At 39.5% G+C, this 19768-nt stretch overlaps 1 protein-coding gene across 13 annotated transcripts in view; it reads left to right on the top strand.

Moving 5' to 3' along the window:
- Window positions 1-19768, top strand: part of BICD1 (BICD cargo adaptor 1) — a 177139-nt gene that overhangs the window by 40476 nt on the left and 116895 nt on the right. Inside the window, exon 2 of one of the 13 annotated variants that reach the window (XM_066998420.1) lies at window positions 1-19768. This exon is cut by the window's left edge and continues 38933 nt beyond it. The exons of the other annotated variants lie outside the window; for them this stretch is intronic. The gene's annotated coding sequence lies outside the window, so the exon portion shown is untranslated. 13 annotated transcript variants of the gene reach the window in all.

Genomic DNA, 19768 nt, shown 5'->3' with positions numbered 1-19768 from the left:
CTTCAGAGAAGGACTGCCCAGTGACTTTACTCCTAGGTGTCAGGGTGATGGTGAGCATCACAAGGTATTTGGACAGGTTCCTAGGAAAGGAGTGAGAGGACCCAGTGGTCAAGGTCTCTTACCCATATTCTTAGCACAGTGAATCTGGACGTTTTGGAAACAAAATACAGGTAGTAACTGTTTTGCTGTGCCCTCTGTGAGGGGCAGAAAGGAATAAGCAGTCATTCTTTGAGAAATAGAAGGGAAGTGAGACCGAATGGAGTGCTCTTTAAGCATACAGATCAAGGAAAAAAGATATCAAACATGGTATACGAATTTCTGCACTAATATCAGGGAACTGACAGGAAAAATATGGCAACTAAATGCTTATCTTAAAAAGGTGTTGATTATAATATACATCCTAAAGTTGGTAGGACGATGACAACTGCGGGGATAATATAGTATTAAAGTATAGAGAAAGACAGGCTTAGCTGATGGGGAAACTGTTGCATGATAAAGCTTAAAGTCAAGTCAGATTAGCAGCTTGTCATAAGTAACAAAATCCCCATGAGTTTAGACTCTAGGCACAGAAAAGGAAAATACAGTAGTAGGACTACATCATCAGTGTGGTTACACTAGCAGTAATACCGTGAGGAAGATGGGAAAGACTGTAGAGGGATGAGGTACAACAGTCATGGGAGAGAGAGGTCTTTAATGTCCATCTGGATTGCGTACGTATCATACTGGGTTGGAATACTGAAACTAAGCTTCAGACACAGTGACAAATTCACAGACAGACTAGTGAGAGGATTCATACGAGGACAGGCAGCAGCTGGTTCCTGAGCTGTGTATGCAGAGCGGTTTCAAAATGTCATGGCAGAAAAGCTGTCCTGTAATAGTGACTACAGTGCACAGAAATTCAGCATCTCTCCGGGGGCGGCAAAAGCTAGAAAATTTTCTGTCAGAAGCCAAGGACAATGCTATTGAGAGCAGAAAAGGAGGGTGTTTTTGTATGTGTGTTTTTTGTTTTGTTAAGCATTACAAGTCTCACAGTAAAGGGTCAAACATTTAAAGACAGTTTATTGGAGGCTCCAAGGAGAAGTATTGTCTATTGGGAAATAAAATAAAAGGGGGTACAGTGGGGTTATGTAGCAATGAAAAAGAGGGCACTGTAACTGAAAAAACACACAACCGTAACTCTCTGAAGACTCCTTTGGAAAGCTGAAGTTGGATGAAAATGGGAAACGTAAATAACAAACCTCTCAAGTCACATTAAATTGCAGGAAGTGTAAATAAACAATATTTTCTTTGGAGATGCATTGGGAGTACAAATACTGTCACCAGTTTTTGCAGGGACAACAAACCACTAAAAGATTTAAATAAATACGTTTGAGAATATTTAAAATCATACTAGTAAAAGCAAAGGTGTTTTTTCTTGTCTTTACATTGGAAAATGAAGACTTACATTCCACAATCTTTCTTTCTAAGGGAGAGGATATCAAAGGATTCTTCTCTCTCTGTAGAAAAGGGGACTGGAGGAACAAATGAGTAAAATAGATAGTAACAAGTCATAGCAATGATGTGGTATGCATCAAAGAACTGGAACATGATTCATCACCACAAGGCTGAAACAGTTGTAAAAAGGGGTGAGGTGGGGAGGCAGTATCTACAGGGAAGACCAAAAATCCAATTGTCTCTGAGGGAGATTAAGTAAGGTTACTTTCAAATGCAGAATTAACCTTTGGATAAACAGGTTACATAGCAGAATAGTCAATACAACTTTTGCAACAAAAAGTTATGCCCTGCTAACCTATTGAAGCTCTTTTGAAGCACAAGCACATTGACTTGAGCTGACACTTTCGCTTCAGAAGTGATGTCTAAAGGTTATAAAATATTTTCTCTTGAAAACTGCATTTCAGTATTGGCCAAAAAAAACCCCAAACAACAACAACAACAAAATGCAGTTAAACTGTGAAACTTGTCACCTTGCTGCTTGGTTTCACAAAGGGACAGAATGTGTTTCTGAAATACCTGTAGAGAGCCATTAAACACAGATAGCATTTATGGCTCAGGAAGTCCCAAATGTGCAAGCTAGTGTATATTCTGAGGATATCTTACTGTACTGTGCTTTCTTCTTGGCTGCTTCCCTAGGACTCTGCTGTTGCTAACTGTTGGAGATGTTAGGTGAGCCTTTGCTGATATATATAGCCTTTCTTACCTCCCAGGAAATAGAAAAAAGTGAATTTATGGATAAATATCTGTAAATTGCACACATTTTAAAAGATTTGTTCTTGTATACAAATAATTCTTCTTTTCATTCCTTATATTTTATAGCTGCTTTAGAGATGATGTTTTGAAAGAAGCAGGTGAGAATTCCGCTTTTGTCTTGGTAAAGCAGATACGACTTGAGGTTGCACACCTTGACCTAGAACAAGCTAACCAAAGAGTAGACAGGATCATTGGTGAATGAAAAGTGAGTGAAATGCTATTTGGTATGGGGCTTGTTTGGAGTTGTGCAGCAGTCTGGCTTTTTTGGTTTCCTGATCTGCCAGTTAACACAGTTGTACCCATCCTAGTGCAGGTGGAAGTGGGAAGGTGGGAAGACGTGGTCGGGAGGAGGAGGAAGAACAGGGAAGGCTGTTCATGGAAGCAGCCTGTGGTTAGCATAGACTGTCAAGTCTTGCACCTCAGCTCACTCATAAAAATCTCATGCACCTAATCTTTGCATGAAAGTTACATTTGTTTAATTAAAATTGTTTTTCTTTTTGGAAACAGGTGTGAAATTGCAGATAGATCTTCATAAATCTATTTGATCCTACTGGCTAATAGATAAGCTTGAACTAGCAAATAATTCAGCTAGCAATTTCTTTAGACGAGGAGGTTTGCAGCAGTTTCACAATAGGAATTAAGAAAAAAAATTATTTTTGTTAGGATACAGATTCTTTGTCCTGGCTGTATTGCCACAGGGCTCAGAAGCCTCGGGAAGGCTTTAGAAATCTTTCACGGTCTTGTTTTGAGAATGTGACCCAGCAACCATTTAAAGAGATGAACTCTTTAAGTGATTTCTTTTTGGGGTGCTTTCAGAAGAAAGAACAGAAGAATAAGGCTGGCAGGAGGACATATAGGAAGAAACAGGCCATTCATTTCTTGCGAAATAGGTCAATGTTCCCAACAGCTGGGGTAAGCAAAGGGTAAGCTCCACAGCATTCACGTTAGCTATGGGTGGGATGGAGAGTGTAAACTATGCATAACTCTCTTGGAGTAAGGACCGAAATGACTGGGAAATAGGGAGGCTCTTCTGAGGATGAACAGTGGATGGTGTGCACTTGCTGGTCAACTGGAGCTTCTATGGAGAAGTTGCATGATGTGTTTGAGCCCTATAGTGGCTGGAGAAAGTGCATGCTTAGTTAACACACACTTAAACAGTGTGGGAAGCAGTTTTAAATAATGCAAATATTGCCAGAACCTAATTAGAAATTATGACCTATGAACTTCTGTTTTTATAGCAAAGTGTTTTCCGTTACAGCCTTGAAAAGCATCCTGTCTTCCCTCAGATACTAGATGTGGTAAAAGCCTATTCCTGTTGGTGACTCTTTTTTCTGACCTGTATCAATACCTTTGTCTCTTGTTCTTTTCCTGTGGCACGTGGAAATTGGTTTTTATGGTCCCTAGTGCTTTAGGGTACAGGAAAGTGGTGTGTGTAGATCATGTTTTTATAAAATGGATAGCAATGCTATTTTTGAGCTCACCTAACTAACCATGGTATCTTTTTTAAAAGATGAAAAAAATCAAAACAATATCTACTTCAAAAAGCATAGCTTTTTAATTTTTAAAAGAAATGTAAAAAAAAAAACAAGTAGACAACGTTTACTTCAAGGTAATGATGACCTACAGACCAAAATACAAACTGTCTAGGTTTAAAATAATTGCTATAGTAATTAATAACATTAATATTCTTAATAGTTAAAGCTTAACATAGAATGAGACTTTTTTTAGTGCTTTTTCACTAATTATCCTAGTCTAATTTTGTGTATATTTAATTGAGCTTATGGCTAATTGAATTTCTTTTGTGAAATCTACCCATGTAAAGATCTGCAAAGCTATTTACGTTGAGCAGGAATTTGAGGGTGTTCCTTCCCTTTTCATAAACCAAGGAGGTTTTTTAAATGCTGCAAGATGCCCTGAAATCTATTACTTGTGCCACAATAACATCTTGATTGAATTAAGCTCTTTATATTTCTGCCTATGCAAGCTCTTTTGTCCCTTTTCAGCTGTCCTATGAAACTAGTATAGATATTTCCAGGTGATGTTATGTTTGGTATTTTTTCTCCTCTTGTTTTCCTTTTTGTGTGTGTTCTTGTTTTGTGTTCGCATGTTGTGGGGGGTAAGATGGGGATGGAATCGAAGAGCTGTGTAGCAGGAACTACCTGGTTCGTGCTAAAGTTCTTTGTTTTCTTGTGTTACAGGATGGAAATCCTCTTCACCAGCAATGTCCATGACAGCAGTCTGGTGAAGCTCATATCTTAAACTGTTACCGTGATGTAATAACTTGAGGGGATGCTACTGTGAGGACCAGCAGCTTGCCTGCTGCTCCCTGTTAAGGGCCAAAACATCTGGAGAAATTGTCCGTTTAGCACTCAGCTGTTAGCACTGAAATCCTTTCTCCCAAGCTTGTGCTCTCCAGGCTGTAGTGAATAAGTTTCCTGCCTGTCTGCTTGCTAAGCTCCTGTAACATCATTAGTCTTCGTAAAGAGGGTGGAAGGGACTTGTTTATTTTTATATGTAATGTAAGCTTGAAAGCTGCCAGGAAGATTGGAAATGTTGAAAGCTCTGAGGAATTAAAGTGTAAGAGTGAAGACTGTGATACTGCACTAGACTGTTTGTCTTTTTTTTTATTACATTCAAACTTCCTTTACCATGGAAGTGCTGTGATACAACTTCATAAACTGTGAAGATAAACTGTTTAGAGGTTTCTCTTAAACAAAAGTTCTTGCTTGTGATGGGTGAATTCATGTCGCTGTAGGTGTTCTGGCTCTGTGATGACCTCAATGCTCTTTTGTACAAAAGAGTTCCACTTTCTCTTCTTTCTATGCTCACTTCAGTGAAAAAAAGGAACAGACTCAATGAAACACCCTGAGTTGTGATATGAAACAGGAACAAATTTGATTGACCTAATTAAAGTGAAGAGGTAGGGTGCATCTGAGGATTCCCTAGGAGTATCTGCTATACAGACATGAGAAGAAAACCAACATAAATGAAGTCCTAAATCATTTTAAGATCACCTCAAACTTTAAGTATTCGCAAGTAGAGATGGTACTTTGCAAATTTTAGTGTGCTCTATATTTTTTGCCCAAGAAAAAAAAATCATTACATATAAGATAGTTAGTATGGAATAAAGTAAGTTATTCTAAATATCACAACAAAATCCATGATCATCATACACAGGATTGCTTACCTTATGTTTGGAACTCAGATGCTTTTTTTTAAAAAAAAAAAAAAGTGAATTGTCCCTCCCTATAGTGTGTTTAGTTAGTGCTAAAGCAGAATTTTTTGATGTTTTCTGAAGTGGAGCACATATGTCACTCTCACTGTGGAAGCAAGTCTCTTGTAAACTGTCAGTAGAAATTCGTGGAACTGAAGATCTGATGTCCATAAGGCTTTCTTTATGTGAATACATTAGTTTGACTGCACTTGACTGTTAATGTTAAAAATGATTTTTTTTGCGTGAATATTTCTGAAGAAAATTGGAAGGCTTATGAGTGGCATTTTTTTTATGGATGTATAATTTCTAGTAAAACTACATTTGCATGGATAAGTTTCTTCGGAGGTGAAATGTGTTTAAGCCAATGCATCCTTCATTTTGACCATATGGCAGAGGTCCTTTTGTGGAAAAAATAATGATTCTTTTTTTCCTCTCAAGATTTTATCCATTTGCGGCTGGATAGAGTACTAATAAAACAAAGTAATTCTCATTCATAGTGGGGCATCATCAAAAAGTGGAGCATTCCGAGCAAGAGAACAAGGCAGATTACTATTTTAGAAAAGATACAGATTTGGCAGGCGAATTTTATCTCAAGGAAAGTTGTATAGTTTCTATATTAAGTTCCCAGCTTTGCAGATCTGACAGATGGGGGTGTCTCTTTTCTGGAGTATGATTCATCTCATATTCTAACTATAGTACTAACATTTTGAAAGGCGTTTCATAATTTATTCACTGACACGAGTTTTCGCAGCTGTCTGCAGAGTGAAGATTTTCTCAGCACTTCAGAAGCAGGGCAACTAGTTCTTTAAGTAGGATCCTGCTTGGGATTTGGAAAAGATGGGGTAGATGGACCAAAGGAGCATTGCTCTTGCTTTTCTCATTGTGTTATCTTTCCAAATGTACAGAGTTTGCTGCTGTTTGCATAGGAAGTCCATTAGAGTGTCAAACATCTACAGGGATGTAGAGGGGAGTGTCCTCAAATATATCTTATTGAGGTGTATGGGATTATTTGTCATGTTTTTTATGTAATGAACTCATCTGTTTGCAGTTATAGTATAAACCAGGCAAAGATGATGAATAAGCATGAATGTAACTATTTTCAAAACCTGGAAAAACTTAGCTCTTTAGACACCTTGTAGGGTTGCCGCCCTCCTCCCCCCCCCAAAAAAAAAAAAAAAAGCTTGTTACTCCTCACTTCCTTTTCAGAAACCTTCATGATGATATGACAAGGTGTGAGAAGACAGATCAGAGCTGGCTGTGGTTTGAGGGAGGGAAGGAATGGGGTCATAGACTGTCCCCATTGTACAGGGAGTGGGGGAGAGGGGAAGAACAGAAAGATGGCTGGGGTTCGTTGAGGGAGTCCAGTCGGAAAACCTCTTGCCAGCTGAAGTTCCCTGATCACTTAACCAGTTCTGGGTTTCCAGTGCCTGCAGCTTGGTGACAAGTAACACAGCTGTACTGAAATCAGTGGGAGTTGATGAATGGTCACCACTAGATTTCAAGTGAGCAACACTGACACTTAAATACAGTGGGTATAGTTAGCCATTTGGAGGGGAAAAAAAAGAAAAAAGTATTTGACTAAGGAGAATGGACAAAGAACAAAACCCCCAAACCACAAGAGCCCTGAAATGAGTACTGAGCACTGAAGTGTTGGTACAGCACCCTGTTCTGTAACCCGTGCGGCTCTGCCAGCCTTGCCTGCTTGCTTAGGATATACCTGCTACATTCAGAAGTCTTCTCCTTAGAAGATGACTGGTTACAGTGACTAGGCGTGACGGTGACTAGGCGTGACGTGTCATCTTAGTGATGATAATGTTAGTGACTGCCTTTGAAAGCTGAATTTTAAACACTTATTGCTTCAAAAAAACAACAAAAAACTTTGTAATGACATGGGGTATTGTACAGCGTGACCTGAGTATAGTTTACTGTGTAAGAGAGGTATTTTGCTCCCGGATGTCAGCACAGAGGAACATTAGTGGAATCAATACCACATTAAAGATGCAGGCTCCATTAGGTTGATGTGACGGATTGTTTTCTGTGAGTGCTGATGTCATGCTCAGTCACGTCCATTCCTGGACCTTCATGAGGTAGCAATAAAGCTTACTCAGCCCTATGGAGAACTTCAGCCTCTCAGGAGATCCTCCTGTGTGCCGCCTCCTGTCCCTCCCGGAGCAGTTGCCCAGTAGTCTCTGGGTGTCCTAGCGCTGCGGTCTCTCCTGGGCTTGGTGCTGGCTGGGATGCTCGAGGCAGGCCTTGCAGGCCTTGCCAGGTGGCCGAGTTACCCAGAAGGCAAGGTAGGTTGGAAATGGTCTGTGGAAAGCTACCAAAGGAAGGGTGATACTGGGGAGGTCACCAGGAGCGTGGATTTCTTCACTGTAATTTTTGTAACTATTCGCGTGATAACGAGCGGTACAATAGCAGGGTACTGCTATGGCACTAAAAAGCCTCAGCTTTACTTCGTAGTTATGCCACTGGCTCACTTTGTGGCCTTGAGCAATTTACTTTCAACTTTCACCATAGGTAAATGAGGAAAATAATGCTTATTTATCTTTTTATAGAAATTCGAGATGCCCAACAAAAAGGTGGTATTATTATTCATGGATTAGTTTTTTTCCTATTCCTCTTATGATTTTTTTAATGTCAAAATTAAATATTTGCATACTTACTTGGGGAAGATTAATTTCTCACTTAAAGCAGATCTTGTTTCATGCCTGCCACATTATTGCTTTAATGGCAGTTATGTCAGTGGTCTGCTAGAGAGGATACATCGAAGGAAAATGACCAAATTGTTTGAATTTCAAAGGCACATTGTTTCCTATATTGTGTGAAGTGACTGGCAGCAAGAGGCTTCCTGTGTTAAGTATTCAGCTATGTTTCTAGGAAGCTGTTGATCTCCATAAACACAGTTACTTCAAAGCCCAGAAGTAAAAAATTGTGAACTCATTTGTGCAATTAGTTTTCATAATTACATTAACAAGTCTTGTAAAGCTTTATTGAGTAGAGTTAAGACGATGGTTTGTAAAAAGTGGCCGCATAACTTCATCTACGAATAAGACTGGTGGCTTAAGTTTCTGACCATAGATTTTGATTATTGAACTCTATACTCTTGGTATTTAATTTTGGATACATCTTTCTAAAACTTCATTTTAGAATGTGATCTTAAAATGTTTAATCAGCTATTCCTTCTTCAATTTGATTATCTATCAATGCAGAATTTCATCTTTCCCTCACTAATGGAGTGAATAAATCAATACAAATGGCTTGCAGTCATAAAGTCTACTGAGTTATAAGCTTATGCAACACTGAAGTCTGCAGACACATCGTTTTAGTGCTTCGGTTCTGGTTTATAAAGCCATGAGTTTGGTAGGGGAGTTAATAAGGCTGGCAGGAAGGTTACCAAGACAAAATTTTCCTTCTGGAATGGTCCATCTTGCACTTTTTTTTATTGTTCTGTCTGGAAAATTTTTCCATAGGTTTCACAGCCCCTCCAGTCCTCTTCAGGCTGGCAGTATGTTCCTGGGTCTGGTTACAGCATCCCTGTGGCTGCCTTCCCATGGAGGCTTCCCAGAGCCCGTATCCTACTAGGCTGGTGCTGTTGGGAAGTTGAATCAGTATAGGGATTCCTTCTCCATCTTCTGGACTTTCCCATCACTTTCTGCTTTTGCTACTCTTTGTGGTGGTTTTTTTTTTTCTTCTTTTTTTCACCTCTTTTAAGAAAGGGTCACTTCTTTACAGAGAAATGGATTTAACATCTGGGAAGAAGCAGGGGACCAGTCACTATTTTATTTACTTATCTATCTATATATATATATATTCATGTGTGTATGTATATAAATATACTTATGAAATATTATTTAAAATATATATGTGAAAATGTGTTTGTGGGTGTATATATTTATGTGGTAAATATACCATATACATGTGCGTAGTTTAATACTTGCATGGAAGAGATATACATACAGCTCAGATGAAGATGTATTCTAAATCTGGTATAACTTTTTCATTTTATTGTTACAGATGTATTTATTTTTCATTGGAGCCCAGAGGCTCTATGCAAGATTATGGCACTGTGTGAAATACATAGTACTGTATTTTCAAGACAGTAACTGAATAAACTGAAGGTTGAGGAGAAGATATGGAAAAGATAACCTGGATTCTGTTGGTCTGTTCTTTTATCTACGTGTTTGTGTAGGAAAAAGCATTATATTGCCAAAATCAGGAAATAAGTGAACTGTATGTTGTTATGAGCTAACAGATGGTGTATGTTATGAGCTAACTAAAATGCTGGTGATCTCTAGTTGATTGATTTTTGAGGTTCATAAAAAATCAACTAAGAATTTTCTGTAGTAGTAGAAGCAATATATATATATATTTTAATTCAAATTGTCTATCAGTAAAGGAAAAAAATGATGGCATAGTTATAGACAGCAATATGCTGCTTTATTGATATTTCTGGTCTTAAAGATTAAATCAATGTGAATTATACAGTGCTCTAGGAAACCTGCAGCCGGTAGTAATCAAGCAGAGGAATTTCTAATTGTATCTAAATCAGATCAATGGCAGAGCTGGGAAGGAACCTGAATTTCCATTCTCATTTGCTTGGTAGGTTTTGGCTTGATCCTAAAAATTCACATAACTAGTAGTTGGGAGCTGTTTGTCTCTAGGTGTTGTAATTTGAAACGTTATTTGATATACTTCTCTGAAGACAACTTTGCATTGCATTTACTACAGTGTGTACTTAACAGGGCTTTTGTTGTTACTGCTCAACTGCAGCTACTCTACTCAGTCTTTCTGCTCAGGAACATTTGCCCTCTCTAATTTAAATTCAACATCTTGTTTGCTAGAATGATGTTCTCTGTCTTCCTGGGGCCTGGCTCTGTTTTGAAGGAGTTAATAAGAGACTCATATATAAGTTTCCTTTTGAGCTCCTTACACAGTACAACCGTGTTTTTAATACAGACAGTTACTTCTACCCTTTTGTACCCTTCTACAGAAATAAAACAAATTTGGCAAAATACGTGGTTTTTTTTTTTTTGCAAATAACCAGAATTTCCCTATCCCCTTCCTATTAGAATCCAAACTTGATGCAGGAACTGAAACAAAGGAGCAGAAAGATAGGCTGATTTACTGAACACTGGTCAGGTCAGTGACCGTGACATTAAGTTATCCAGCTACCTAAGGCTACCACTCACAGCTGTGTTGGCAGGCAATGGCTATCCCAACACCTCCATCCTGGTTATTGTGGAGCGTGATATCATATGGTAGACCCCTTTGATCAGTTTATGTCAGCTGTCCCAGCTGTGTCCCCTCCCAACCTCTTGTCCAGTCACTGGGGGGCAGAGTGAGAAACAGAAGGCCCTGATGCTGATTGGTGATAGCCAAAGCATTGAGATCACAAACATGAGATCAACACTGTTTTAGCCACAAATACGAAAAGCTGTACCATGTTATCTTCTGTGAAGGTTACCTCCATCCCAGCCAAACCCAGTACATCGTGATACAATTAATTTGTAGATATAAATTGCATCAGCATCTATAAGCTCATATTTAATCAAGGGCAATTCTTAACACTGTTGAACTTTTAACGTAACAGTGGGTAGAAGGTAGAAAATTGGTTTCTGTTGCTCTCTGAAACAGAGAATCAAGGTAGATGAAATGTAAAGAATAGAGACAAGAAATGGATCCTTTTAGAAAAAGAAAGCTTTATATTTTTCTTTTGCCAACATCCATAGCTGGAATATTTCTCCATTAATGCTATCTTGAATGCAAACTGTTCATTGCCAGAACTGAAATGTGCGTATGCAACACATCTAATGAACAAATTTGGTTCAGATAGCTTTCTAAATGAATTTTATGTGGCAAGTTTCAGGTGAAGGAGGCCCATAACACCTTATTTAACATCAAATTAATTCACCAGGATGCAAGTTTGCCACATGTATACACATATAAAATAACTTCCTTTCTTGAGGTATACTCCATTCATGACAGCACCTAATATATTGTGTTTCAGTGACAGCTTTAGTGGGACTGTTTCCACTCTTCAGTTCTCTGATGACTATGGATATTACAGCTATCTGCATGCTTTAACCAAGAAGTTACACTTCTGTGGTCTTAGTGTGCTTCATCGGTTAGATATTAAGCACAGAGAAAAATGGAGCTTATTGATGCAGAGGATGTAGTGCTGTGCTCAGCAGATGGATAAACATCAATTTGGAGAATTTAAGGTAATGCTTTCTAAAATATTACAAATCTTTCTCCCTTATATTATCCTCCCTTCTGTTGCAGTTGAAAAGGGAGCTTGCATAAAGGTTCAAAAACATAACGTTAGTTCAGAATTGATAAGGTGAGAGCAGAAGGTAAAGTTATTTACTGGCTTTAGCGAATATAAATCCTTGCTTTCAATCTGTCCTTTTGAAGATGGTCTTAAATGCAGTAGGCATGGTATCTCCTTTTATCTACATTGTCCACTCTTTATGCACTCTTGTTTCTCCTTGACTGTGTCTTTTTAGGCTTCTCTAAACTGAATGGATGACTTCATTAGTAAACAGCTGATATAAGAGAAGGCTGTTAGCTGGGGAAGCATCTGGAAAAAGTGGTGGTTGAAGGTGAGGGGATGGTGTATTAACCCTACTCCCAGAAATTCACTGCCTTGTCTCATCAGTGTGCAGAGCAGGCTGATACTCTGTGGTTATGAGAAGCTGTTTTTTACATCTACTCCTGCTTATCCTTGTCTTTCCTGGCATTATTCCCCTTACACGGATTCCTATATAGGCAGTGGAGAGAGCTTCACAGGACTGTCTAATCCTGGAAAGACTAGTGGAGGAAATTATGCATGTTGTGGGCTCTGCTGGGTACTTGAGAACAGTTCAGTATGGATTCTCCCCTATAAATGTGGCAAGAATGCTACCTTAGTGGCTGGACTTGCAGGTTGGCAGAGGCTGAGTAGCTTACTCTTTAGCAGACTTTCTACCACTTTCCCTGTTGAAGTAGCACAGAATAGAAATTCTGTAGGAAAAATGATGTTGATCTAATGACTCCATTGTTGATTTCCTTTTCACTGGAAGGGACTGTGACAGGTTTGAGAGGTGAGCCCATGCAAGACTCATGAAGTTCAGCAAGGCCAAGTGCGAGGTCCTACACCTGGGTAAGGGCAACCCCAAACATGAATACAAGCTGGGGGATGACTGGATTGAGAGTAGCCCTGTGTAGAAGGACTTGAGGGTAGTGGTGGATGAAAAACTGAATGTGAGCTTGCAATGTGTGCTCTCAGCCCAGAAAGCCAACCATATCCTGGATTACACCAAAAGCAGTGAGGCCAGCAGGGCAAGGGAGGTGATTGTGCCCCCCTGCTCTGCTCTTGTGAGGCCCCACCTGGAGCCCTGCGTCTAGCTCTGTAGCCCCCAGCACAAGAAGAACATGGCCCGGTTGGAGCGAGTCCAGAGGAGACTACAAGGCTGATCAGAGGGCTGGAGTGCCTCTCCTATGGAGACAGGCTGAGGGAGCTGGGGTTGCTCAGCCTGGAGAAGGGAAGGCTCCGGGGAGACCTTACAGCGGCCCTCCAGTGCCTAAAGAGGGCCTGCAGGAAAGCTGGGGAGGGACTCCTGGTCAGGGTGTGTAGTGATAAGGCAAGGGGAAATGGCTTTAAACTAAAATAGGGGAGATTTAGATTAGACCGAAGAAATTCTTCACTCAGAGGGTTGTGAGGCGCTGGAGCAGGTTGCCCAGAGAAGCTTTGGTTGCACCATCCCTAGAGGTGTTCAAGGCCAGCTTGGACGGGGCTTTAAGCATCCTGGTTAGTGAAAGGTGTCCCTACCCATGGCAGGGGGCGTTGAAACTTGATGGTCTTTAAGGTCTCTTTCAACACAAACCATTCTATGATCAGCAAGTGAAGTAACATGCTGTAAGATGAGGACTAACAGACGCAGTGCTGCTGAAGGTCTAATATTCTGTGTTGGGAACATGCAATATAAATCTTTGCTTTCCTGTAGATAGTACTATGAGCCATTTAACAAAAGGTTGTCAAATCTTGTAGTTTTTTTTTTCCTTTCCTCATTGCATATGTAATTGATTGAATATAACGATGCAAAAGATTCCTTGAAATAGGGACTGGTTCTGCGCCTACCAAAGCAAATGGAGAAAGCAAAATCTTCCCTTATTTGTATCTTTTTGACTCTTATTTCCTTCATGACTTCTGTTGGTTGACTTTGGTAGATACATGCAAGAAGCAAGTCATGATGGAGTAAATGCCTTGACATATTGTCAGAAACTATGTTTATGATATATCCAGGTTTCTTAAACCAGCATTTGACCCTTTTGAAATATGAGAAGGCATTTTCACACAATATGTGGGCAAGGTAAAATGAGAAGTTGAGCATTTGAGCATTTGTATAATTCTCAGCAGTGAGACAAAACCTTTTGCTTTTCTACAATCTATAGAGCAATTATTGTGCTTTACCATGTGGTTTAGTGGAAATCTGTTTTTACTTCAATTTCATGAAGAGGTTCCATTTTTATTTCAAATTTGGTAACCTTAGTAAAACATAAGCAGCTGTTCTTACTGTAATTGCAAGCTTTTAAAATGCTAATCTCATGTTTTCATCTTCTTTCCTCTGTGGTTAAATTCATTGCAATCATTCTTGGCAATTAACTGCTTTATTAGCAAGCTCAGTGTATGCCCTTAATTACCTTCTAAGCAGAAACAATCCTAGATTTTAAAGCTGAAATAGCAAATAATAAATCAATGGGAAGTCATTCCTTCTAAATGAAGATGCATGGTAGTCTTGCTTGGATTTATATGAAGTGTGGAATCATCTGTCTTTTGGGACAGCCACTAATAGTGCTGTCCCATGCCTTCAAGTAAGTTTGATGTGGTCAGGTAAGGAAACAAAGAAAAATCCTGCCTGTCTTCCATAGCATTAGAGGAAAAAGAGGGAACACTAAGCTAGACTTGAGTAAGAGCACTAGCTGTGCACATTGGCTGAGAACAGCTTCAGATAACATGAATGATGCTAAAACCTACATTTCTGTCTTCTGCTTTGTTGGTTATTTTAGGTTTAAAATGCAAATATGATTTTTTGGATTTTTTTTCGTACGTATGTGACAACATTCATATACTGAAAGGATGGATCAAGCCAGTCTTTGATCTCAGATGTTGTTAAAGCAGATGGAAATAATTCTTTCAGGTGGAAGAAATATTTCAGACTAGCTAGATGAATAAAAGGTTGGTATTTTTTAAACATAAGTTCTGCTAGAGATACCTATTTTTCAGTGTATCCTAAGTAGATTTTTTTTAAAAAAACATGTCATTTGATATCCAGAATTTTCCATTTTATGCTCCCTTGCTGGCCTGGGACACTTGCAAGTGGGTACAATACTGAGGCCCGAGTCAAGATCCACTGAATTCAGTCAAGCCTCCTGCTGTCATCCTCAGCCTCTTGGTGAGGGTGTATGCAAGTGGTGATGGTGCATCATGTGCTCCAGTCCTAGGTGAAATCAGTGCTTTCAGTGACTCCAGTGGTAGTTTGATCTACACCTTGTTCTATATGGCTGAAGTTTGCCCTTTGGTGTATATATGCATATATAACTATTGCTGTATGTCTGAATACCCGCTAAACTGAATGATCTGCGACTGGTTAAAAATGTTTTGAGGTTGAACAGGCAAGTCCCATAGCTCTCCCACACATCTCCCTATTTCAAAGTTGAGTAGAGTTTCCCTGATGGGTAAAAGAAAGAGGAAACATTTTCATTAGCATGGCCTTGAAGTGCAAAAATGAATCTCTTAATCTAAAGAGAAGCAAATCGATTTTCATCGAAACCCTTGTACTGGGTTGAAGGAGGCTTCAGTGAGCACAAAGCTGATTTTCATCTCTCCTGCCTTTTTTAATCAAAATCATTTTTGCCTTATTTCTGTGGCAGTCACTTCAACAAAGGGAAGGACAAGATGTCAGTGCAAAGACTGTTATGGAGAGAGTTAAATGAAACAGCAAAACACTTGGTGTCAGTGTGAGAGAGAGAAATCCTTAGGGCTGGATAACTCAAACTTCCAGGGCAGGGTTCAAATCCAGATACAAACTAACATGCAGATTTGCAGGCGGCACAAACAAGAAATATTGGTACTTTTGGGAAGGGCAAAGACAAGGAAAGCCCCGAGTAGCATATGACTAAGAGGACACAAGGGATGCTTTTGTTCTTTTATCCAGGGATGCTTGGAGCAGTAGAGCTAACTTACTCAGAGCTGCCAGCTCAGGTTTAGCCACTTGAAAAGATACTGTGCCTGGATTACCCTGTCAGAAGCCATCACTGCAGTGCCTCAGGACCCAAAATTGGATTGGCATTTTGTCTTTAGGGATATTGCAGGATTACATTTGCTGCGAATATAAGGATTTCAAATACGGGATGCTGTCTGATATTTTGGGCACAGAGAATGATGTGGAGGATTGTTGCTTAAGAAATAAAAATAAGCTAAACTAAAGCATTCCATAAATAATGAAGCTGAATTTTCGGTTGGTCTTCAAGATGGTTTTCCATGATAGTGTTAGTAACTAATTAACCTTGTTAGCTGAGGGAGCAAGGAAAGACTGTCTACTAAGAGCCAGGTGGAAGCCTGCCCATGTCATTGAGCAGTCCTTGGCAAGGCATTTTAACTTTTCTGTCTGACTTTATGTGCTTCTGAGGGAAGGGTTGCCAATACAGTAAGAGTCTGGGAGAAGGAAGACATGATTTAAAAAAAAAAAAAAGTAAAAAAAAAAAAAAAGCAGCCATTTCAGTGCCAGTTCTATCATCTGTTTTAATAATGTCATTTGCTGTATTTACTGAAAACTCTAGTCATGCTGGGAGTTCTCTATTCGATATGACGCATGTACTGTGACCACTTCTTCCAACAAATGTGATTTTATCACCTCTGTTTGGTAGGAAAATCATGTAAATTGTGCTGAAGTCATTACTGAGAATGTAACAGTTAAGGCGTACACTGGAAACTTCAATTCTGTGAAGACCTTAAGGATGAAAAGGAGATTTAAATTTCCTCTTTGGAGTGAGAGGAAAACCACATCACGAGAGCTGTAGCTAGTATAAGTTCATGCATTTCTGTCAGATAAATTAAGTGAAAGAGAAGAAACATAAGAGGTCAATAGCAATAGAAGGGGCTCCATCTTCAACAGAGCTGTAAAACATTAATAGTGCAATGGAAAGGATCGTTTTTAAGAAAAGGACAGGCTAGGAGCAATTTCTGGGTCTCATACCATGTAGCATACCTGAAGAGAATAGAACTAAATAGCTAGTTTCTCATCCTTAAACTGAAATACAAAAGCCACTCAGGAAGGATTTTTGTGCTAGAATATCTTAGCCTTATGTTTTATTTTCTATCTTACTCTGAGCTTAAGCATTCAAGGAGCCTTTCAACTTCAAGATAGATGAGACTGCAGCCTACTTAAAGCAGAAGTTTATTCAAGAGAATATGCATGAGATTGGCCTGTCAGTAATGTAATTGTAGAAGTGAATCCCCTATTGATGAGCCATCTCATCAGTCACAATGGACCTGTCCCTTGAAGAGAGCCTGTAGGGCATCTTTCTTGTATGCTCATTTTTTTTTTTTGCTAGTTCGAAATAACCCAAGGATCTTAGTTAGTGCTGTATAACCCTTCCCCCTTGTTCTTTACCTGTGGGTTTGTAGGATATATTTAAGTTTGTTAAATATATGACTAGGGAATAACTGCAGCAATCTAACGGTCAAAACGTAGATAACAGAAAAATGCATTATTTGGTGTCTTATCTCCTGTTCTTCCAGACAGAAAGCACTAGGTATGAGTTCTTGATTTCACATCTGTGTATTTTTTCTTCTGGCTTCTTAAATCTGAGAGCTGCCACTAAGCCACTTATGCCAATTAAATCAAGGTCTATACTTCCATCTGGTAATGAGACTTTGGATGTGGAAATCAAAACATTTTTCTTTGCAAGAATGAATTGTTTTCATCCTTATTTTTGTTTTGTGCTCAGAGAAAACCTGGCAGGTACAGGACCCCTTTTCTTTCAGGGGAGCAGCAAAGTTCAAATACAGAAGGATGCTACTAACTTCTCTGTATGTACCATCCAGCCTAGGCTTTGTTGCTCATAGGGTTTGCAGTGTGTTTCCATGCCAAGCTCGTTTCCACAAACTTTAAGGATCAGTTTAGATATTAGTACTGTGTCAGCAGTGAGAAATCTCTTCTGAGTGCTGTTAGGGTCACTGATTTGTGACAGGCCGTGGAAATGCTTATTTGTGTAGGTATACCCATGAGTACTGTTGTAAACAAGCTAGTTTTTAGTGCTAGTGCTGTGGGCCATGTTGCAGATGATGTCACTCTACTGAATTCTTTTAATACTTTCACATGCTCAAATTCCTTTATTTTGTTTTGAGTTTCATTAGTTGTCCTGGTTCATCAATGTGATTGCCAGGCATAATAGACTTCAAGGTGTGTTCAGTCAGGTTAGCTAGGGTGTCAAGCTGATGAAGAAATTCTCAGGTGATGGCAGCTGCTCTTTTTGGCTTCACTGGCTAAAACACTGTGCAAAAGACCATCGCCTGCCCAGTGCCACCTCTGGACAGTCTTGTAGGGCATGACTGCAGCCAGATGCAGGTGACGAATGCTCTTCCGTTACATTGAGCATTGAAATGGTCTTTGCCAGTTCTTGGAGTTATGTCAATAAAACTGACTTATGGCTTCCTTGATTTTTGGCAAGCAGGGTTGAGGATTGTAGCTCAAGTGGGTGGTCTGGTATTTGTGCAGCTAGAGCACAGGTTTTGTCCAAGGCAACCTCAGAGAATCCTGAGAGTGTCCCTGTTTGTTTGTTTGTGTGTGAGAAGCCTTCAGACAGCTGCAGAATAGCTGATAGTTCAAGAAACATGGCAGATCTCATCAACTGTGTTGTGTTGGGAAGTTATGCCTCTTCAAGTGTCTCAGCATTAAATTTTGTCTCTTTGCCTCTGCCCAAAGATGGTGACAATTACATGTCACAAAAACGTTGACTGAAGTCAAAGTTAGTAGGATGATTTTATGCTCATCTAAAAGATGCAGAAATTTCATAGTCTCAGTTCAGCCACATGGATGTTTCACTCTGGGTAGGACTCTGAAGATCACTTCTTAAATATCTTTTCCTTCTGGGGTAACGTATTGCTTTGTAACTGTTATGTTGTGGCTTAGCCTGGCAGACCGCTAAGGACCACACAGCCATTTTCTCCCTCCCCTACTAGTGGGATGGGGAAGAAAACTGAAAAGTACAATAACTTGTGGGTTGAGATACAGACATTAAAAAAAGAAAGAAAAAAGCAGCAGCAGCAACAACAACAAAACAGTAGAAAAAAATACACAAAACAAGTGATGCACAGTGCAGTTGCTCACCATCTGTTTACCCATGCCCAACCAGTCCCTGAGGAATTGAAGCCCCCTGGCCAACTCTCCCCATCTTTATTGCTGAGCACAAAGCCACATGGCATGGGACATCCCTTTTGGCTATCTGTGGTCGGCTCTACTGGTTCTGTCCCCTCCCAGCTACTTGTGCACCCACAGCCTCCTCTCTGGCAGGGCAGCATGAGAAACTGGGAAGTCCTTGACTTGGTGTAAGCACTGCTCTGCAACAGCTAGGACATCAGTGTGTTATCAACATTATTATCCTAAATCCAAACACAGCACCATACTAGCTACAAGGAAGAAAAATAACTCTATCCCAGCCAAAACCAAAACATTGTAGAAGAAAGATTCTTACAGAGATCAGTGTGAGTGAGCAACATGAATCTCACTTGCTTAATGTTTTTGGTAGTTTGATCTTACAATTGCAAAAATGGAGCAATACATTACAAATTGTTCTGAAAGCTCTCAGTTCGGACAACTGATGAAACGCAGTAGAAGCTTGTGCTCAAATAGGGCTATTTTTAATGTGTTGTTTTTATCCTATTTCAGTACATTCCACTTTTTTTCTGAAGTGGTTGCTGCTGTTGTTTATGGCTATAATTGATTTCTTCTGTTGTGAAATAACTGATGGAAAGGAATCTCTGCTCCATGTGATGATTAGGGCCCATGCTGAATTTATCTCATGCACAGTATTTCCAAAACCAAGTCATTTGTTTGTAACAAGCATCTTACTTGAAAGATTAACTTTTTTCTAAGTTTCATTTGCTTATCAAACAGAATGTTAATACAGATGCGTATCGCTTCAACTACAAAAGATTCTAGTTCCATAAAAGCATGTGATAAATTGCGTTAACAGAATATTATCCTTCCTCACTTTGAAGTTGATTTTTTTCAGGGAGTAGTGGTGGTGAAAAACATTCGA

Source organism: Anser cygnoides, chromosome 1, assembly GCF_040182565.1.
Source record: "Anser cygnoides isolate HZ-2024a breed goose chromosome 1, Taihu_goose_T2T_genome, whole genome shotgun sequence".
NCBI lineage: Eukaryota > Metazoa > Chordata > Aves > Anseriformes > Anatidae > Anser > Anser cygnoides.
This window is presented reverse-complemented; position numbering and strand designations above follow the sequence as displayed.